Source organism: Rhodnius prolixus, unplaced genomic scaffold (assembly GCF_049639745.1).
Source record: "Rhodnius prolixus isolate KJV_2025 unplaced genomic scaffold, Rpr scaffold_1, whole genome shotgun sequence".
Classification (NCBI taxonomy): domain Eukaryota; kingdom Metazoa; phylum Arthropoda; class Insecta; order Hemiptera; family Reduviidae; genus Rhodnius; species Rhodnius prolixus.
In genome coordinates, this window is record NW_027411581.1 from 5,039,655 (window position 1) to 5,063,397 (window position 23,743).

At 38.1% G+C, this 23,743-nt stretch overlaps 1 protein-coding gene across 11 annotated transcripts in view; it reads right to left on the minus strand.

Moving 5' to 3' along the window:
• Positions 1–23,743, minus strand: part of LOC141453012 (CLK4-associating serine/arginine rich protein-like) — a 185,383-nt gene that overhangs the window by 62,659 nt on the left and 98,981 nt on the right. For all 11 annotated transcript variants that reach the window (XM_074126489.1, XM_074126024.1, XM_074126183.1 and 8 more), the window contains one exon: positions 1,649–1,747. The gene's annotated coding sequence lies outside the window, so the exon portion shown is untranslated. The remainder of the gene's footprint in view (positions 1–1,648; positions 1,748–23,743) is intronic.

Here is a 23,743-nt window from a genome sequence, read left to right on the forward strand (position 1 = left end):
AAGTTTTATCGCTCTCATGTGGAAATATATAAAGTAAAGAAACATTTGTTGAGTTAAGTCGACTCCCACGGGAAATGGGGGAACTGCACAGACGGCGGAAGCTTTCCCAGACAGGACTGACAAAGCCTTAGAGATTAATTCCAGGGTAGGTATTAACTACAGAGGAGAGACTCCTAGTGTGAGTGTATGTGTCCAAGGAAACAAGGACGAAGAAAAGTACACCACTGGTTGGTTAAATCCAAAAGAAGGATTCTTTTAGCCTAGTCTTCAGGAGACAGGAACTCCTGATTTATCCTGTCTGTGTGCACAGAAAGTGTAACTTATTAAAACCCAACTTAATCCTGGTTAGGTCAGCTCCAGTAGGCGATTACAGTTACCAAAAAAAAAAAAAAAAAAAAAAAAAAAAACAGAGTTGGAATTCTCATAACAATGCACAAATTTTCAACCTTTGGGCATGAAGTCTAAAACAGGCTTTGGCTCCAGAAGAGTGAGTGTGTGTGTGTTTTGAGTATTCATTAAACTTAAGCTCTCAGCTCAGAAATTGTATTCAAACTCAAATCATAGCATCTTTAAATACATGTAAAAGGTAGGCGCCACGGTAGCCGAGCGGTTAGAGGCTAGACCCGCAAAGCTAAGATGTATTGCGGTACTAGGCTATATTCCCAGTCTATACCTTTAATGGCTAATATGAGAAATTTACAGTAAAGTATGTTTGCTAGTCGCCTCCGTCCACCGACACCTAATTTGGTAGTTGGACGTTAAGCCCCGCCTGTAAAAAATAGGCGATTACTTTACTTTTTTACTTTATATGTAAGAGATAAAGGTTAGCTCAGTGGTTAGCTTATTAGATTCGCAAAGGTTCCAATGGAGCCAGTTTCGAGTAATAACTCAGAAATGTGCAAATCGATTTTGTAAAATAGTACTTTAAAAAATTAATTTGATACTGCTTTTAGTATCGAACATTTTATCAATGTGAGAATGCGTCAGCGCATAGCCGGTGAAATTTTATTACAATCAAGCGAGAGAGGGTACTTAAGGGTGGAACTGGTCAAGCTGTGATGTACAGGCCGGCCATGTTGTGTTAAGGGTGGCTAGAAGTAGCGGGTGGTAAAAGTCCCCCTGGCCTGGCTGAGTATAAGCGAACGATGAAGGTGGAGTTAGCAGCATTAGAGCGAGACAGGGCGATCTAGTCTGCAGTGGGAAGTTGCACGCTCTCTGAGTGCACAGTTGGAGAACAGGAAGGGACTGTGCAGGAAGAGAGAAAGAGAGGAAGCTGAAGAAGAAAGAAGAAGATGGAAGAAAGCATAGGGGAGGGTTGGGGTGGGAGACAGCCCGAGCTCGGACCGTGCATTATGCAAATGAAAGCCGGCTCGACCCTCTAATGGCCACAGCAGAACCAAGGGCCCTTATCCCCCCGGGCCTTCTGCACCCTTAATGTCCATTGCTGGCTGGCTCACTCACTCTGCCGACTAGAAATCAATAAGAAGGAACGCCGGGGCGAGGTAAGTAGGGTGGCTGGGTCCAATTAAACAGCCTCTCCCCTGTCGCAGTCTTGTGTCCCGTGAACTGTGACCGTCCTAGGAGGCGCCCTTTTTTGCCTTGGCGGTACGAAGAGTTGTACCCGTGTGCCTTTCCTTCCAGTCCTTACCTTCAACCCTCTGACCACCGCTTCACCTTCCAACTTGCTTTCTCCCTTCTTTTCACTCTTGCTTGGAGCTAGGGCGCAGTAAGCTTGGCTAGACACTTCCTGCAACAAACATTCCCTTCTTCAAAACTTGAAAAGCTCATACTATAAATTTAGACCACAAAAAATTTGCAATGTAAACATTAGCGCAATCACACTTATAATGGTAACAGCAACTTTTCTTAATTTATAAAATTCTGAATGAAAATAGGCGCCACAGTAGCCGAGCGGTTAGAGGCTAGACCCGCAAAGCTAAGATGTATTGCGGTACTAGGCTACATTCCCCGGTCTATACCTTTAATGGTTAATTTGAGAAATTTTGCAGTAAAGTATGTTTGCTAGACGCCACGATAGCCGAGCGGTTTAAAGGCTTGAGACCCGCAAAGCTAAGATGTAATGCGGTACTAGGCTATCTTCCCAGTCTATACCTTTAATAGTTAATATGAGAAATTTACAGTAGAGTATGTTTGCTAGTCGCCTCCGTCCACGACACCTAATTTGGTAGTTGGAAGTAAAACCCACCTGAAAAAATAGGGAATTACTTTACATCTGAATGAAAATTCATTCATAACTCACTGATTCCCTGATTCGAATGACCTTCGTCACTTCCTGAACATTTACAAGATACCCTCTTAAATACGCTAAGTTTGCGCGACCTACCTTTATAGAAAACAAGTAAACAAAGAAGATAGTAAAGTAAAGTAATTGCCTATTTTTTTCAGGTGGGCTTTACATCCAACTTTACAAACGTGGACGGATTAGCTCTACTATATTCTGAAGATTGTTTCTCCGATCAGCGGTTGAACACATTGCCCATCTGCGTTTCTACGACGTCAGCTTCTGTCCACTTCCTCCCTTCAATGTTTTACGTCAACTAATTCTTTTTTCTTAATCTTAACATTCAATTTCCAAACTTACGGCTCATTCATATCCTAATTTTAAAAAATATATAAAAGGAAATAATATTTTAAAAATTTAATAGAGCTATTTTAAAAAAGGTATACAATCAACAAATTAAATAAATTGATGGAAAAGCTATGAATATTCAATGTACGTAAAATAATTTCAATAAAAGCGGAAGTTTTATGGGTGGAAAAGGGAAATCAACCAGTGCACACCCCAACACTCATTCCACCCAAAACCACGTTTCCTGGAGTGCGTGTTGGTTGGTAACACAGTATTCTCCCACTTCTCGGTCTGTTTTACTAATACATTGACTACGATTTTCACCACCCTTAGCGATATTTGAAAAGTGTCATTACTATAAATTAGGGGCTTAACGATAAGACGCTCGTGTACCCTTAGAGAGAGAAAGAGAGTGCGCTCACTTAGGTACATACCCAGTCACCCTAAGCAAAACACAAAATCCTTGTCCCATGGTCGTCTCGCTGGGAAAATGCGCTATAAGCAGGGTGAGAGGTTGGGCGCGTTTTAGACGAGGAGGTGTACAATCAGGATGGGATGGGGGGGGGTGGCTGATATACCCCCATTCTTCCTGTTCTTAATGTTTCAGCGGCTGGGGGAATGTGGGGGGGGTTTCGGACTTTCTCAACCTTGGAAGCAGCACCCAGTTAACTGGCAAAATGGTAAACTGCTGAAAGCAAACTTTCAGCCTGTTCAATGTGTGTGAAAGTGTTGGAGGGTCCGTTACTGAGAGCGGAAGAGAGAAGTAAAAGCGTCTCAAGAAGTAGAGTGGGCTCCAGCAAGGTCCAAACCACAAGATGCTGCTACAACACTGGATCCTTAAGTATACGTGCAAACTGTAAGGGGTAAGGTTTGCGGGCGACCCTTTGGGCACGACACCAGGTCCTGGACGGGCGGCGAATTGTACCCACTCAGTACAGCAAATAGGGCTTCAGTGAGTTTTACTTAAGGATACCGCAAAAGCTCCCTTTATATTTGTAATGCGAGACCCTTTTACCCAGGCACAAGGACATACCAACAAACTATATTAACAAACACATTAAATAATTATTTTCCAAGCCTCGGATTTTAACTGAATTAAAAATCAATTTTAGCAAATCTAAATTCTCTCACAACAATAATGATTGTAATAATTTAATTTGAAAATCAAATTTTTTGAACATTGAATTGTAAGGGAACTCTAGATGGCGTATTAATCCTGCCAGGTATAACCGGAAGTATAACGTGATTGTTCTAACTAGGAAGCTGCCCATTATAATCAACGTAACCATTTTTCAATTTCCGGAAAGAAGTAGATTTTTGGAAAAGTTGAAATTGTCTAAGCAAAATCATCATTTCAGCAAGAAATCTTTTTTTTTTTTTTTTTATAATTTTCAGTTTTTCCTTTTTGGCAACCTGAAACTGATTCAAATTGGGTTTATATTGAATCCTATAGATAGTCTCGGATTTTTTCCATTTTCTCTTAGAGTCTGAGTTCTCTTATTCTGGGAGAAAACTTTGTATTATCCGATCTGGCTTGATCGAATTGCTGTGGACTCCGTCCTGATTTAAATCCTGATTAGTTTAAAAAAAAAAAAAAAGCCCAAGTACAGAGCTCAAAGCTTTTCTATGTTAGAAAGAACTAGCCACGTCTGATGGAAAAATTAGTTACACTATTTAAAATCTTGAGAACAAGGCTGAAAAGCCGAGCGGTTAGAGGCTAGACCCGCAAAGCTAAGATGTATTGCGGTACTAGGCTATATTCCCAGTCTATACCTTTAATGGTTAATATGAGAAATTTGCAGTAAAGTATATGTTTGCTAGTAGCCACAGTAGCTGAGAGGTTAGAGGCTAGACCCGCAAAGCTAAGATGTATTGCAGTACTAGGCTATATTCCCAGTCTATACCTTTAATGGTTAATATGAGAAATTTGCAGTAAAGTATATGTTTGCTAGTAGCCACAGTAGCCGAGCGGTTAGAGGCTAGACCCGCAAAGCTAAGATGTATTGCGGTACTAGGCTATATTCCCAGTCTACACCTAATGGTTAATTTGAGAAATTTGCAGTAAAGTATATTTTTACTAGTAGCCACCGTCCACGGCCCCTAATTTGGTATTTGGTGGTAAAGTCAGCCTGTTATATATAAAAATAGGCATTACTTTACTTTTTTTACGGCTAATTTTTTTTAATATATTTTAGTCAATAAAAATGTATTTTTATGGGTGTACTGCAGTTATACTGTTGTTAGGTTCAATGTTGTTGTCATTGTTTGTAACAACAACCCCAGTTTGATGTCATAAAATTCATGTATTTTATTTTTATTGCAGACATCTTTTTGCTTTGTTTTGTTTTACAATGTACAGTATTTTGATATTTGTTCTGTTGTATAGTGTTATATGTACTCTGAAATTTATTACTTTCAGTCATTCAACGTCATATCGTACTATAGGGAAAAGAATTTGTGTGTATTGCTCGATTTTTTTTTTATTTTATTTATTAAAAAAAAAGGGTTATAACGTCAGATCAAAGAATAGAAGGTACTAGGTCGGACAATGGGATGGGGTTATGTCAAATGAGTGCTCATAACAAAAGGATATAAGGGCATCTGTGTACATATATTGTTTTTTCAAAAGGATATGTATACTATAAAAGGGTTGAGAAGAATTCTAACAGGAACTAGGATTTATTGGGTTAATGTTTAAAGGAGGTAAAAAATAAAAATAAATAAATAAAAAGGGATATAGAGCATGCGCAGTTCCAATCTATGGAGTGTTACCTATGTTAATGGTTCATTGCATTTCACATACCAAACTTCTATGCACTAACTAACACAATAGCATATTTTTTTTTTTTGTAGTACAATGTATACAGTGCATAGGACATACATTTATCATCCATTAGACGGGGAATTGATGGAACAGAAGGGTGATAGAAAGGCATGGGGGGGGGATTCAGTTTCCGATGGAAGAGTTCAGTCGGATAGAAATTGGTATTTTCTTACCTGAAAATCTGTTCTATTTTTCTGGACCCCTCTGTCAACGTTTTGGGAAATAATAATAAAAAAAATAGAAGGGTTAGCCTTTCCAATTCATAACGCACGGAATTGAAGGGGATGCTGGCTCACTAAAAGAAATTTAGCAATCAGGAGTCGTGAGAAAAAAATAAAATAAGAGAAAAGATGTCATCCCGTATAAAACAGGGGTTATATACTAAAATAACTGACATCCTGAGCGAAACTATCAAGGTGAAGTTAGAAAATAGGTGATTCAATAAATATGAAATTGGATTTGTAAGTGGGAGATCACAGGTTTGAATCCCGCAAATAGCTACTTTTTATTTTTTAGTGCAAATATTAGCAGTAAAGTATGTTTGATTGTATTACCCTTTTTCAGGAATACACATATACACCATGTAACATCAGTTAAGGTGAAATCCTCTACACTAAACTAAATTAATGCACCTCTGACGATGAATTAAAGTCCGAAACCGGTCTGGGATACTATAAAACATGCGGAAGTTCTGATGTGATTCGTAAGACCGGAAGTCAGTAAAGATGTGTGTGTGTGTTTGTGTGTGGACAAGGGTGATACAGCACGGTTTCCCAAGTTGGTGGGGTGTTCACCGGTCCTTGGACCTTGTACGTCCAATTCGGAGGCGTCTCCATATCACTCAATTTCGACGTTTAGTTTGGCAAGAGGAGCTCCAACTGTTGGAAATTTAGCTTTTGATTTATGTCAGATTATTATCAGTGATGGACATGCAATCTCTGAATCCTTTTAATCAGAGGTTGTAGCCCCGATGCTGGAACTTCTCGTTAAGGAACACTTCCGGTAACAGCTCTCCTAGTTGCATTGCCGACCATCCATGGCGTCCATATGAATATCGCAGAAATATTATTTTAGAAAAGTTAATTTTTGGTTAATAAAATGTTTCGAGTCATTGGTGAAAATATTGTTCAACTATATTGAGTCGGTACAGCTAGCTATGTTCTTTTTTTGTGGAAATACTGATGTTTAGGCTTTCATAAATGGACGATAATTTTATAAAGTCAATAATCAGATAAATTTGGTATCCTGATTACAATCAGATAAATTTGGTATCCTGACTACAATCAGATAAATTTGGTATCCTGATTACAATGAGATAAATTTGGTATCCTGATAACAATTATAAATTTGGTATCCTGACTGCAATCAGATAAATTTGGTATCCTGATTACAATGAGATAAATTTGGTATCCTGATATCAATTATAAATTTGGTATCCTGACTGCAATCGGATAAATTTGGTATCCTGATTACAATGAGATAAATTTGGTATCCTGATAATAATTATAAATTTGGTATCCTGACTACAATCAGATAAATTTGGTATCTGATTACAATGAGATAAATTTGGTATCCTGATATCAATTATAAATTTGGTATCCTGACTGCAATCGGATAAATTTGGTATCCTGATTACAATCAGATCAATTTGGTATCCTGAGTACAATGAGATAATTTTGGTATCTTGATTACCAGATAAGTTTGGTATCCTGATAACAATCAGATAAGTTTGGTATTCTGATTACAGTCAGATAAATTTGGTATCCTGATTACAATCAGATAACTTTGATATCCTGATTACAATCACACCCTGATATTAAGTTTGACTGTTTACTTTTTTGTTTTTGTACTAAAGTACATTCTTTTTAGGTAGATTTCCACTCTAATGTAGTAAATATTCTTAATTTTTGAGTTGGGAGTAGTTTTTAATTGGATAAAATCTTTCATATACGAGTATACTGCTGCTTTATTTCAAATGTTGATATTTCTCTCAATCGTAGTAATAAAATTAGTCTTTATATGAGCAACATTTCACGGCATTTTGAAAATTACGAAGTTTTTTGGAAAACCGAATTTAACAGTTTGGTGAAAAGCGTAAATTTGAACATCATATATTTTTCTACTCCTATTGCACCTCAAATGATGAAATTTTCATCAATGGTAGTGTTACCATTAATCTTTGAATGCACTAGTTGCTATTTCAGTAAAGTTCCTAGTAAATAGTTGCATCATAAATTACAACTGACGTAAGTAGTATGGACGTGATAACAAGGAAGTAGAGTGATATGCATATATATATATATAGGGAGGGAATTCACATACATATATTGGGAGGGTACATAAAAAATTAGGAAACTATGTAGGCCAAGATGTATGAAAGTGCACGCCTAGGAGCAAGGTAAATAAATGAATATAAATTAGGTGTTAAGGAGAGACTTGTTTAGAGAAGGAAGGTGATACAGATGTATGTATGAAGGGGGAGCCTGAACTAGTAAAATAAGATGGAAATTGTAAGTGATGATGATGGTGATGATGTTGGGGAGCAGATGTAGGAGGCGGTGGGTCCTAGTTTATTGCTGGCCATGTGTTTATTTATTGAAGGATACCATTGGGCGGAACTCACACACCGGTATTTCCGCTATGGCCTTCTAAATGTAGTCGTACAGGGCGGGGGGGGGGAGTCCGACCGCTAGCTACTGTCTAACGTTTGGGTGACGGCTTTTTTCTTTTCTTGAGGAGAGGATCCAGGGGTAGATACAAAAAACTTACCTACCATAATATCAGGCATCTACGTACTTTGGTTTCCACGTTCAGCTCTTTACGCAATTCAGGAAACTACGTCTTTTTTTTGGTACTAAGAATTTGAAGTTTTTATTGAAAAATTGGATCTGCTGGACAATATCATTGACCTTCCTCGTCAGAGTGCACCAATGTTACTCTTCTACTTCGACTTCTGGTGTTACGGTCCTATGGCTAAACCTGAGTATGCCATTTCTCTCTACTAGCCGCCATTGTTCGTCACCTTCTTATTCAGCTCGGAAGAGATCGTTCTTCACACCGTTCAGTCACTCAACTCTTAAGTCTGGCTCCTTTGAACTCCCATTTTTGGACCAACATGTATCTGACCATTTCTTACCATCACATGTACTCTGACTACTCTACCACTTGATTAGGGCAACTTTGAAGATCAAAGGATTACCTGCTTTTATCTTCACAAATGATGTTACATATCCCCGCTGAGATTTTCTATCAAGAAGAGAAACTTCCATGGAAAGCCCTGAATTTGACAAATGTCTAAAACAAGTCTTTCCTTCAAAATGGTATCGTACATCGCCCTACTTAAGAACTTGATTTGAATTTGAAATCGACCGCCCCCTCCCTAAATACACACACACACACACTCATAATGTAAATAACATTAAGAGGAAAATCGATTGTCCAATCTGGATTGCCCTTTGCATAAGTAACGTTATTTCTATGTAAATCTGCATTCTATTGAATAGAGTGCAACAAATTCTCCGGTTTCCATTGCACAATGCAATAGCCCCTGATTTTATTACCTACATTAACGACTCATGCAACATAGTTGAATAGCATGTAAATGAATCATTAAATAACAAAACACAATGTATGTATCGTACATCTGAATAAATTTGTTGAGACATCAGTTTGTACAAAAGTAAAGTAATGTAATACCTATTTTTTTCAGGCAGGCTTTACGTCCAAACTAGCAAATTAGGTGTCGTGGACGGAGGCGACAAGCAAACATACTTTACTTGTAAATTTCTCATATTAACCATTAAAGGTATAGCCTGGGAAATAGCCTAGTACCGCAATATATCTTAGCTTTGCGGGTCTAGCCTCTAACCGCTCGGCTATCTTGGCGCCTAGCAAACATACTTTACTTGTAAATTTCTCATATTAACCATTAGAGGTATAGACCAAGAATATAGCCTAGTACCGCAATATATCTTAGCTTTGCGGGTCTAGCTTCTAACCGCTCGGCTATTTTGGCACCTAGCAAATATACTTTACTATAAATTTATCATATTAACCATTAAAGGTATAGAATTGGGAATATAGACTAGCACCGAAATACATCTTAGCTTTGCGGGTCTAGCCTCTAACCGCTCGGCTACTGTGGGGCCGACAAATAGAATCAAAATAAAAGAAAAAGATTCGAGTGAGAAAGAGACCATTTCGGAAAAACCTCTAACTCAGGTGACCTCATAATGGATCCGTGGATCCGGCTTCCGGTTTACACCAAAAATCAAAAATGTGCACGATTATAATTTTCCTCTCACTAGTAGAATAAAGACTATTATTGCAAAATAATACAAAATTTTGCTGAGGACAAGAAATGGTAGGAGAAAGAGATGTGCGTATTTCATACGAGAAAAACATTTGCTATTATTGGCTACACTGCTTTATAGATTCGAGATAAACAGAGCGTAAAATTGGGAAGGTTATTTTTGGAAATAGACTTACTAAATCGCTGAGTTCAGGTTAAAAAAAAAAAATAATAATATGGACCAAAGGGGGGAGAATAATTTTTATATAATTGTAAATTCCATTTTTAACTGATCCATATTAAGAGAGAATCTGGCTATTTATGGAATATTTTGTCTCCGAAATCACGTGGGCCAGCTGGTTAATGTTGTGGAATATCGGTGCGGAGTTTCTATTTTTGTCTTTAGTTCTGCTTCCTCTCAGTAATCTCTTCTTTGCTCCATCGTTTTTTTCATTTAGTCCATTTTCTCTAGTCTCTAATGGTCTCGGATTTAACCAAGTGTTAGTGACGTTTTCTCCTCTCTCAGTTTCCAAGAAGGAAACTGCTATCTATCACAGTAAAAGTTATTCTGTGATGTTTTTTCTTTTAGAGGTTATCGTGCTCTACAAGGAGACTTAAAGCTAGATAAAGCAAACATGGGCACTTAGCCTAGTCCTGATCGATTACGGGCTAAAGTGTTTTTATTTTTTTGTATTTCCGAGTTATAAACTTTCGATTAAAACTCTTAAAAATTTTTAAAATAAATAAAATAAAAAATTTCTTTTAGTAATTCTTTCAATTTCCGGTTTTGAAATTTTTCTCGTTACATTGGCGGTGGGTGCTAGCCAAGTGAACGTAATATACAGTTTAAAGTTCCTGTGTGATTTCGTCTCATTCACACACACACTTACACACAAAAAGACGTAAGTGTGAGTGAGAGGGAAAGAAGTTCCTATTCCATTAGTAAGCGGAAGTACTGTGATCGTACAGTTTTTAGATGATTTTGAGATCTCCTGATTCGGCGGAAGAGCACATTTTAAAACATTGTGAGTTCATGGACCACCTGTCGGTCTGTATGTACGTACCTATGGGGAACAGCATAAACTCCGAACTGGGAAACAAGATAAGCAAGTTCAAATTTGATATTACGTAGCAAACATGGGATCCAATAAATAAGCTTTTAGATAGAATTAACCTTCCGGAAGTAGGCGCTTTTTCTGATTCGATTCTTCAATTTTAGGGATTTATGATTGAAAATGGCTCCAATGATTTCCACTTTTTGAATCGCGTACATTTTCTTTTACAACATTTTCCCCAGAGTAAAGCTTTTTTTATTAAACGCATTTCCGGAGGCAAGCTACCCCTCCTAAAATAGGAATTTAAATGTAATGAATGGCCTCATTAACTGTGTTTACTATTACTACGAATTAAATACTCGCATGTAAGAAAAATTCATAACCAAACCAAAAAAAAGTCAGATAAGCGGAAGTGACAATTTACGTGATACACGAATCTTAGTACGAACATTTTTTATTACTTGCAAATCCGCGGTAAGAGAAAGATATGAATATTTTACAATCTATTCGTTTTTCTCGGAAGACATACAAAAACCTGTGTTTCCGGTGTATATGCACTACTTCCTTTTACAGTTAGTAAGAAAAGTAATAAGTAAAAAAACAAAAGAAAAAAGAAAAATTTGCATGAACTCTGGACCATCTAACTACCCCACCTACCCGTGCAGTTGGTGCACCCTAGCGGCCATAATTGGAAACAGACCTCAGTGTGTTTTACGTAGCGAGTCCGGCTAAAAGGGAAACCTCCTCTGTTCGTATTGTGTGCCAAGTTAGGGAGAGCTTGAAATGGAGAGAGTGGTGCGTGCGACCGATCTAGAGAGGTGAGTGGTTGGTTGTCTATTGGTCCATATAAGGCCAATTGGCCCCTCCCACAATTGTCCGAGTGGTCAGAAATAGTGGTGGGGGTGTCGGTCAATGTTGTTCCACCACTGGTCGCCACGCTCTCTCACTCTGTCTCTGTCCCTCCCCTACTCTTTATACAAATACGCGCACACAAAATATTCTCTTTCTCTTTTTGTCTCGTTCATTTGGCGATTTATTTCTCTCACAGTTTACCAATATGACGTCCAGTACTCATTCATACTTCCATTTCTCACTCATAACAGAACAGAGAGCCAACAAACAACTAAAACATAGGGGAAACGAACAGCTAGCCTACCCTGTACTACGCCAGAATGTGTGCCCACTACTGCGCATGCTCTAAGGTACTTTAACCTACCCCATATCCTTTCATTTTACACTCTGTGTGTGAGTGAGACTGATTCTTTATTAATATTATTTCACGTGCTAAAACTTTTAAATATTTCTACTCTGTTAAGCTCGTAAAGTCCGAGTATAGACCATCGTGGCGCACAAGTTATGCCGTCAATACCGGACATTGTCAATAAATCCGTTAACGTGAGCCAGATATTTGATGAGTCAGACGTCAGACGTCAACTGCTTAAGCACTCCTTCACAGCCCTACGACTTAAATGTAAATTATTAAGTTCAGCTAATTTACATTTATTTCTTAATTAACTTCCATTTTTTGTAACCTTCTATTACTAGATAAGATAAAGGTATTTACGATTTGTCATTGAGTTTTTTTCCCCCCGGAAATGCATACAGAGAGGTCCCCTGAGTCAGAAAAAGGTGATTTTTACAAATGGTCTCTCTTTTTGGGTGACTTTTTTTCACGAATAACTACTCGCAACTAAATGAAAATTTTTGTAAATTGATTAGATCTCTTCAGATCACCTCCCACTGAATTTAGCGCATCAAATTTCGAAACGGAAATGAATTTTTTAAAATATTTTTAATATTTTCCCAAAAATGACAATTTTCTACTGTCTAGTGTCCGGACAGTGTTCTCTCGTTACAGACAACCCTATTCCTCAACGGACAGTGAGCTGTAAGAAGCTACAAGACTGTTAAAGCTTAATAGCTGGATTTAATCCCGGGATATCCAGTAAACTAACCACTGATGCTAATTTCTTCACTCATAACCAATAATACTATACTGATCAGTATAATGGTACATTAGGTATATTCGCACTATTTTAGAACTGCCCTAATTTGCATTTTTTAACAAAAACGTTTTGGTAGAAATGTTATATAGATATTAAATGCGTGTACTTTATTGGTGCACAGCTTTAAACAAAATTGATTTAGACATTTTTAAAGCAGATCGCAAAAAAACTCGATTGGCAAAAGTGGCACTTCCGATATATCGATTTTAAAGTAATTGCGTATTTTTTTCTGGCGTGCTTTTCCTCCAACTGCCAAATTAGGTGCCGTTGGTGCGTGTAGCAAACATACTTTACTGTAAATTTCTCATATTAACCATTAAAGGTATAGACTGGAAATATAGCCCAGTACCGCAATACATCTTAGCTTTTCGGGTCTAGCCTCTAACCGCTCGACTATCGTGACGACTAGCAAACATACTTAATATATCGATTTTAATCAAAACTTTATTAAAGTTTCCACCTCCCGTGTTAGCGTGTAAACAAAAATCAATTTTGTACAGGCTTTGATTTTCAGTTTGCCACTTTTACTGTCCATATTTGCAATCGCCAATCGGACATCTTATTTCTTTCAGATAAGCTACCCTCAACTGCGGAGGATGTCAAATACAGGTAGTACAATAAAGAGAAAGAGAAAATGGGTGTAAATAAAGTAAAAAACGGGAAATGGGCTTAAGAAAGTGGACAATAGTGTTTCCTTCCGGTGTGGAGGTTTAGTAAAAAGGGGGGATTTGGTACAAGGAAGGGGGTAGATTTTTAGGGTGACCCTCTGGCAAAGGTAAACATTTCCTGTGTTTGTGTCTGGGTGTTCAAGAAGTAGTGGTTAACAGTATTGGTACTTCTATCAGGAACTGCCACCTCCATGAAAGGAGGAGGGTCTCTCTCTCTCTCTCTTTACAGACAGAGCAAAGTGTTTGATACAGTATCCGGGTCTTGTCAATGTGTGACCAGTCCGCCCTGCATGTACCACAGCCCTCCAAGAAAACCAATACTGCCGCACTCTGAACACTGTTACTATACTCAGTTGCCGCCTCCAAACTGGCGGACCTACCATCAATTTCTTAGCCCCTGTTCCTTTAGCACCATACTACATTATTGTGCCGGTCTTAACAGTACAGAGTAATTCCCCAGGATGGTTTATATAGAAACCGTCCAAGATATCAGAGAACCTCTCTCTCATTCATTCACTTTCTTACTTCCCCAGAGTTGATACAAGGGTACAGGACCAACTTAGAAACCTTTCACTACCATTTCCGCTTTTCACCACCAACCCCTACTGATATATCGTACACCTTCCAACCAATCCACTACTCTTATACCAGACCACTTCATTTGTTAGCTCGACGGTTTAAAAATGAGAATCTGTCCTTCACACCCTTCACCATCCCCTCTCTAGAGGAACTGAAACTCCTTAAAGTGCTTGGACAACACAATCTCCTTACTTCCCTTTCACAGATACCCAGACACATGGACTACACACTTCTATATTCTTATCTGACACTTCCTTAGATTAGATTCGCCTCTTGCTACTTCCAGTTTCCGCAAACCGGAAATTTACTCCCATATCCTGTGCACATAAACTCCTACGTTACTTCAAGTACAAGTCTCTGAGTTTATATAAATATTTTACTCACATCATCTTTAGGGCTTACCCAAATGAACAATGGTGACTTTGGTTCTGATTGGTTGAGGTTCTGACAAACAAAAAAAAAGTTTTAAAAATCGAGTACTCAGTACCTCAACAGGACAGGACAGAAGACTAGTCCCTAGGTCGGAAACTTGCCAAAAGAAAAATTGGCCACAATCTTACTTCCGCTAGGATTAATGAATCAACACCCCCCCCCCCCCCCCACAAAAAGATGAAAAGAAATCCACAATGGAATATAAAATCTCTTTCACGACCTCAAATACGTATTTCCAGTAAAGTACTCAAATACGAAAACTGTACTTGATCTCAAAATTACTTTCTTTATCTACTAAGAGTAATTGTGGTACTGGGTTCAATACCCGGTCTTAGGCCTTGGATTTTATTTAATGGTTAATATGAGAAATTTATAGTAAAGTATGTTTGCTAGTCGCCACGCTAGCCGAGCGGTTAGAGGCTCTAGACCAGTTGAAAGGTAAGAGAGAACCGTTTCCGGCCAGTTTTGATTGGAGCTCTTTAGTAAGATAATTTCCGCTTCGTTTTAAACGTCTTTGTAAGACAATATCGGTGGAGAATCGCTGCAACGTTTCGTGCTCAAGATTTCCCTTAGCGTCAATCTTGTAAGCTGTAAATAGTGCAGTAAGTAGGTGCCAAGATAGCCGAGCGGTTAGAGGCTAGACCCGCAAAGCTAAGATGTATTGCGGTACTAAGCTATATTCCGGTCTATACCTTTAATGGTTAATATGAGAAATTTATAGTAAAGTATGTTTCCTAGTCACCACGATAGCCGAGCGGTTAGAGGCTAGACCCGCAAAGCTAAGATGTATTGCGGTACTAGGCTATATTCCGGTCTATACCTTTAATGGTTAATATGAGAAATTTATAGTAAAGTATGTTTCCTAGTCGCCACGATAGCCGAGCGGTTAGAGGCTAGACCCGCAAAGCTAAGATGTATTGCGGTACTAGGCTATATTCCGGTCTATACCTTTAATGGTTAATATGAGAAATTTATAGTAAAGTATGTTTCCTAATCGCCACGATAGCCGAGCGGTTAGAGGCTATACCCGCAAAGCTAAGATGTATTGCGGTACTAGGCTATATTCCGGTCTATACCTTTAATGGTTAATATGAGAAATTTATAGTAAAGTATGTTTCCTAGTCGCCACGATAGCCGAGCGGTTAGAGGTTATACCCGCAAAGCTAAGATGTATTGCGGTACTAGGCTATATTCCGGTCTATACCTTTAATGGTTAATATGAGAAATTTATAGTAAAGTATGTATCCAATTTGGTAATTGGATGTAAAGCTGGTCTGAAAAAATAGGCAATTACTTTACTTTTTTTACCTGTACTTTACTCGACTAAGAGTTTGATTTGAGTTTAGATTACAAATTGAGTTTTTAGTCACTTTGTTAAACTATTACGGAACTTCATGAAATGCTTATTATAAGATTTTTGCCGATCATTGTTACGCCATTTTATCCTCACAAATAATGTCAATAAAGTTCATTATTTTTATTTAGTTAGAATGGAAACATTAGGAACAGCCGGTGGTGCAGGTTTACTCGGAGGTGAGAATGGTCGATGAAGGGTTGGTTATTGTTTGATGTGATCACGAAATTACATAACCCATTCTCTTGGGGGTTCACCATCCCCCCCCCAAAAAAAAATTGAGTACAAGGGTCTTCTGATGAGGTATGGGGATACAATACTTTCTGCAAGATCATCTTCCAAACATTTTGGAATCATTTATTACAGCTTCTTTCTTCGGCGAGGGGCTGCCGTATTCCAACAGCTGGGAAATTCATCTCTATTGATGGGTTGTTGCTGTGAACAATGTGTACTCAACATTTTTACCTTCTACTAGAAGAAAATAATCTTGGTTTCAAATTTTAAATTGTTTTTTAACCGGAAATGAAGAGAAAAGTGGGGATAATGTGATGAAGTTTGTTTGCATACGCAGCTAAATCTCGACATCTGGAAGTGTGTGTACGTAAAGAGTTTGTATGTATGTAAACAGAGATTTTTTTTTTTTTTAATGATTTAAGGCGCGTCAACTTCTAAGATTATTGGCGCTCGGAGCTTTTTACAGTGCACTGCCGGCCTCCGAACAGTGTTCTCTCGTTACAGACAACACTGTCCACCACCGGACAGTGAGCTGTAAGAAGCTTCTAGGTAGAGAAAATCTAAGGGTCAACAGCTGGATTGGAACCCGGGACCTCTGCGTGGGAATCCAATACGCTAACCTCATAGCTAATTCCTTCCCTACAAAGAGATGTTATTTTTATTTTAAAAAAAAATTAGAGCAAAAAGAGAAAATCGAAATTGGGCGATTTTCAACAATGCGACTAACAACTTAAGTGTAAGCCTAAAGCTTTTCAATTATTTTATCGATTAATCTGCGATCTTACCAAATTTTTGATAAAAAGTTTTACATTTCGATTATAACACAAAACGTTAGGCTACAAAACTGTAATGTTGAGTAAAGTAAAAAAAATAATCATAGAGAGACACATTTGAATATAGAAAGGAAGTGAACGAATTGTGAAGAGAATATACAGTCAGCAGAGGAGAAACTAGAAGGAAATGCTGAGACTGCACTGAAGGGTGATGTCCATCGTATAATCAAGTGAGGGAGAAGAGAAGACAGTAAGGTCGAAGGTGCAGGGACAAGGGTCAGTGTGTTCGGCCTCTTGAGCACGTCTGGGCGATCATACCAGCCAGACAAGTACAAGGGTCATCCTTTTCAGCACCGGCAAGGAAGTGTACGTTGCGGTTTTCTTTTCACTACACTGGGGCCAGCCCTCTAAGGTACGTAGACAACAAAACAGACGTTCTCTGTGTGTGTGTTACAGCGAGAAAGAGAGAGTACTAGGGTCTTGATCTTGGTTCTTTGTAAGTGCCTAGCGACAACCCTTCGATCTTCTTTTACTTGAAGGATACCCTCAGAACTTCTCCTTTTTTTTATATATTAGCAAGGAACCTCCTGCCGAATATTGCTGACACATGTTGTTACGGCCGAAATATTGCTGTAGGCTGGCAAGTTTTATTGATGGATTTTACTTTGAAGTCCGCTGGATTATGAAAAACAAAATTTACATGTGTGTATACACAACATTCTCTTGTAATTAATTACTACTACAACTTTTTCTTTTTTAAGCCTTAGTTGGAGGTAAAATTTTCCAGAAACAAGACCACCTTTTCAATTCGTATGCGCCACCAAGTAAAGGAAATTTAAACCTCTCTTAAGAACAGGGGATAAAGTAAAGTAAAGCCTATTTTTTCAGGTGGGCTTTACTTCCAACTGCCAAATTAGGCGTCGTGGACGGAGGTGACTAGCAAACATACTTTACTGCAAATTCATCATATTAACCATTAAAGGTATAGACTGCGAATATACCCTAGTACCGCAATACATCTTAGCTTTGCGGGTCTAGCCTCTAACCGCTCGACTATCGTGGCGCCTTTATTTTAATTATTCTTATTACTTTAATTTGTTCTTTTGGGGTCTAGAACGTCCACGAGGACGCCAAGAAGATGCTTGATCAAACAATGAGAGAGAATGAGAGCCTCTCTACAGTTTCAAATAATTTTATAGCTAAGCGAAATGATAATGTCTAAAGGAATAAACTTAAGCGTATAAATAAATAAAGCACAAATACATATGGTTATATGTAAATAAACATTTTGAACGAGGAAAACAGCCCTGACTGTATAAAAAGGGGACTGTTCATTGGTTGATATATTACGGAAGATTTTTATATATGTGTTGGGTGCGTAGTACATACGAGAGACTTGGTGAGGGAGCACACATGTACTGTAGGGAATGGTCGGTCAAGGAAGAGGGCTGTTAGCCCTTTATAGGGTCCTGGGTCGCCTCTCTACACGAGACCAATGCTATCTATATTGGCTGTACAGAGCCCATAAATCTCTAGCCGGACGTCTTCTGCAGATTCTGTATCACTTCATTATCCGACCAGGAAGATCCAGAGCAGTTCTTCTATTTCTTCCTATCTTATCTATGATGTAATAGTGAACGTTATGTAGTGAAGGATGTTATGCATACAGATCCTTGCACCAGCTAACTGCATCTGCATTTTTTTCTTTTTTATTGTATCAGAACACCGCATTGCATCTAAGCAGCACTCACAAATTAGATACCAGCCAAATAATAGAAAGTTATTCAAATACTTCGGCAATCAATATTGACGTAAATAATTCAGAGCGGCCCCCCTAATTGAAGCGCGGACTTTTCCTATATAAAAAGTAAAGCCTATTTTTTCAGGTGGACTTTACTTCCAACAACCAAATTAGGTGTCGTGGACGGCGGCGACTAGCAAACATACTTTACTCTAAATTTCTCATATTTACCATTAGAGTTATAGACTGGGAATACAGCCTAGTACCGCAATACATGTTAGCGTTGCGGGTCTAGCCTCTAACCGCTCGGCTACCATGGTGACTAGCAAACATACTTTACTCTAAATTTCTTTTATTAACCATTAAAGGTATAGACTGGGAATATAGCCTAGTACCGCAATACATCTTAGCATTGCGGGTCTAGCCTCTAACCGCTACGGCTACTGTAGCGCCTTATAAATACCGACTACTCTGCCTGAAAGACTAGCTGGCCTACCTAGGCTTTCCTAAATATTCCAGTGAAAAAATGAAGTCAGAAATTGGGACATATAGCCATATTTCCTTTTCTTTCCTCGAAGAAGTAAAAGAAGAAATGATAGTTTGATATTGTTTTATAAGATTGTATTCAATGAAGTGAAAATTCAGGTTTTTTTTTAATTTCATTTTCCCTCGAAGTTTTCCCTTTTATGCATCTCAGGAGGGACCTCTGGAGTTTTCATGGATTTTCCAATTCCCCCCCCCCCCAACACACGACATTAAAGTAACCGAACTTGAATCGCTTAGAACAAAAAATATAACTTCTTTTTATTATACTTTAACTTACCCTCATTATCGGAAACTTCAAAATGTTTTATTGGTATTTTCACCGGAAGTGCACGACTTAAGGATCTTGTCTTGACCCTGAGTCCCAAGGAATCGATTTCTGAAGTTATCTGCTCAACCTTTTACGATTAAACTGTTTGACTTACTCCATTAATTTATGTATACATATACATATTATTAGATTTCTAAAATATCATTAAGAAAGTTAACGTTCTCTAAATCAATATTAGACATTTTAAACACAGGAAATCAAAACAGTTATAGAAAACAATTTATCAAAAATCAATGTGCATCGTTAGTAAAGAATTACGTCATTCGTTGCGTAGTATTTATGTTTGTATGTCTGTGTTTTATTATTTTTGGTCGTAGTTTATGTGTACATACAAATTGAATATAATCTTTAAAGTAGTGAGTCAGAACTGGAAGCGAGATATGCTGTGAACTTTAGATTGAAGTAAGAGCTCTCCTTCTGATACTATTAGATAAATGAAATTGTCAGAAACTAGCGCTGAACTTCCGCTATTCTCTTCATTTCCGGAGTAGTCCCGCCCCCACTCTCTTTCAATCAGGCTGAATGGAAGCGCAAGGGCAGCAATGATATCACTCAGAGTGGACACCCTCATTTTATTTCCGATTCATTGACCACTCCCCCCACCTAGCTCTTTCGGTGAACCCACATAGATCAGATGGCTGTCATAGATCCTTACATTCTAACACTGTCACAGATGGCAATCCCAACCCTTGCTTAGGGTCAAGTTTTCAACTTACTTTTATAGCTACATTCTCTTAATCAACTTAAGTTGGTATTGTAACCAAGTAGATTCTAGATTTAGAGTTTCCACTGAGTTGAAAGTCCCTGAGTCAAAATAAAAGAAAAGCGGTTCTGCCTGTCCATCAGTTTCCATGCGCCGTAACTTAAAAAACGAAAAACGCCAGAAATTTGTTCAAATTTGATATTTCTTTCATGTGTCAATAGAGAGAGCCACAATAAGGTTTTAGTGAAAATAGTTCAAACAGGAAATATCTCTCTACAAAAATGTATTTTTAAGTTTTTGGAAAAAAAAATATTCTTCAAACATACCACGCGCCACGATAGCCGAGCGGTTACAGGCTAGACCCGCAATGCTAAGATGTATTGCGGTACTAGGCTATATTCCCAGACTATACCTTTAATGGTTAATATGAGAAATTTATAGTAAAGTATGTATGCTAGTCGCCTCTGTCCACGACACCTAATTTGGTAGTTGGAAGTAAAGCCAATGACTTTACTTTACTTAGTGTACCCTGGCGCATTCTCAGTTTATTGATCAATTAGTTGATCACTATCTAATCTCCGAAATGCATCTAGATATAGTTCGGATCTGATGCCTCATTAGTAGGACGAGCTGAGGGTACAGAAAAAAATTAATAATAATAGTAACAAGTGGATTGAAATAACTGTGTAGATTTCTACTCTTCAATTGTCTCATCCTAGAAGTTTCTACATCATTCTCTGCACGGTTATTGGACAGTATTCTCTGTAACGTAAGAATACTGTCTGGAGTTCATGAAAAAGGCTCCGGTTCATGAAAAAGGCTCCGGAAACCAATAACCTCAGATGACCCCTCTTTAATTATTAGATAATATTAATAAAACTTCTTCTTTTTTGACGGCAATAAAAAGAAATTCGTTATACATAAATTCAATATTTAAAAAGGTTAAATGTAATAAAAATAATAATATAAAAATACATGGTTTTGTAAGTAGCAGTAGAAGACCATGCCTACGACCAAGTATGAAAGTAATTGGGTGGGAGGAAGTGTGTGTGTGTGAGTGCAGAAGTAACAGGATCAGTTTTAATTCAAGGTTTTGGGTCCAGAGAAGAACGAGGTAGTAAGCATCCAGCCGTACAAGGAGGAAGGAGTATTGTGGGTTTGTAACGAAGTAGATATGGGTCCTGTTTGTGTGTGGCTGGGAGGAGGCAGGGAGAAGACCCTGAGTCCCCTTAGCCGGTGGACAGGAGAGGGTCCGCCGCAGGAAGAAGAAGGAGGAAAGTTTTGTGCTTGAGAGTGTGTGTGTGTTGTAAAGAGGGGACGGTAGTTATTGATCCTGGAAGTGAGTGAGTGAGACGGTGAATAGCAGGGGGGCCTCACTCAGACAGGAAGTGGAGGAGTTACAGAGTGCTCCAGAGAACAGAGTTTTGGTCGGTTGGACGGCCAGATAGGGCGGCGGAAATGGGCAGACGAAGACACTCTCAAGACACTTGCGCATGTTGGACACAGTTGCCCTTCTCTGATTAATGTCTCCACAACCCACCGCAACTTCTCAAATATAAATCTAATATCCCACAGGAACCGCCCTGCCTCGCCCTGAACTGTGCTGGCTCCTACTATAACTTCAATATACTGTCCGCCAAATTCAACACTCGTCCTGAACACTTCCAAAGCGACACTAAACACTTTCCCTTTTAAAAAATCTCTTTTATCCTCCTCCAAGTGTTCCCTACTTCATCATTTCCTCCTACTAAAAAGGGGTAAGGCAGATTTACTATTTCGAAAACGGTTTTTCCGGTAGAAATACACGTTTGGGCGCCACGGTAGCCGAGCGGTTAGAGGCGAGACCTGCAAAGCTAACATGTATTGCGGTACTAGGCTATAGTCCCAGTCTATACTTTTAATGGTCAATATGAATTTACAGTAAAGTATGTTTGCTAGTCGCCTCCGTCCACGACACCTAATTGGTAGTTGGACGTTAAGCCCCGCCTGAAAAAATAGACGATTACTTTACTTTACTTTTTACTTTACACGTTTAGAGTTCGAAGGAAATAGTTATTAGAAATCGGTTTGGGACTGGTCGTCCTAACCTCAAATCGAAAATTTTTATCATTACCCAATTTTTTTTTTTTTTTTTCCATAACTTCTCGAAAATATTATTTCATAAAATATAGGTTTGATGCATAGATTCATGGTTTTCATGGGTACCATGGGTTTCCATCATAGCTCAATAATTTAATAAATCAGAAGTGGACGCAGAATTAATCAATTACTTATAACCGTCCAATGTTTACGACTGTCGCCCAACGATTTGGGAGAACTAGATTTCCTTATCTAGAAAGAAAACTAAAGCAATAGAAACTTAAGCTTTTTAAATAATAATACTAACGTTTCCGTTTCAGCATGAAAATCACAGTACACATTGATTTGGTAGGGACAATGTGGTAGAAGTAGTCACTAACAAAGCCAAGATTTAACCAGGACTCGACCCACTGAACAATAGGCTAGCCCATTAACAAAGAAAAGGAGTTCATTTGAAATTACCCGGTGACAATGCTTCATCAAACGCAATTTGATGACTACTGAATAGCACGGTTGCTCCCTCTGCCATTGATTTGATGACCATATCATTTTATTTCGTGTAAGGTGTTTTAAAGACTCTTCTTTTTCTTATTTTATGTATTATTATTATTATTATTATTATTATTATTATTATTATTATTTTAAAAATACAAATCCCTAAGGACTCATTTTCTTAATAAAAACAACCTTTGATGAGCGGCAGATGGTGGTATACGTATATGTAGTCTCCTGATATTGCTGCTGCGATACTTAATATATAGTAACGACTCCTTGAAGAGCAGAAACTTTGAGCCGCATTTTAACGCAAAACTTCCGGCCAAATTAAATTTTCTTACTCCTATTAACAGGACGTAATCATTACAATTGTGCAAAATTATTGATATAAGCATCGCTAAAGTGCCATTCCACTGAATTGTACAGCACTACCACTGTGCAATGTTATTGAGAATTAAATTAAATAAAATGTATAACATCGCTAGAACGGAAGTGTTTCTTTTAATCGATCCTTGTTTACCTATCTTAAGTAAACCTATATTTAAATAAAAAGTAAAGCATCTTCTAAAGTAAAGTAAAAGATAAAGTAAATTAGTGACTATTTTTTCAGGCAGGCTTTACATCCAACTACCAAATTAGGTGTCGTGGACGGAGGCGACTAGCAAACATGCTTTACTTGTAAATTTCTCATATTAACCATTAAAGGTGTAGACTGGGAATATAGCCTAGTACCGCAATACACCTTAGCTTTGTGGGTCTAGCTTCTAACCGCTCGACTATCGTGGCGCCTAGCAAACATACTTTACTATAAATTTCTCATATTAACCATTAAAGGTATAGACCGGGGAATATAGCCTAGTACCGCAATACATCTTAGCTACGCGGGTCTAGCCTCTAACCGCTCGGCTATCGTGGCGTCTTGCGTCTACCTAAATAAGGACTGCTTTAAAAAAAAAAAATTCTAGACCAATTTGTTTATAAGAAGGGGTTCTGAGCCGTCAGGTGATTTATGTATACTATTTGTGCATTATTTATTTATTATACA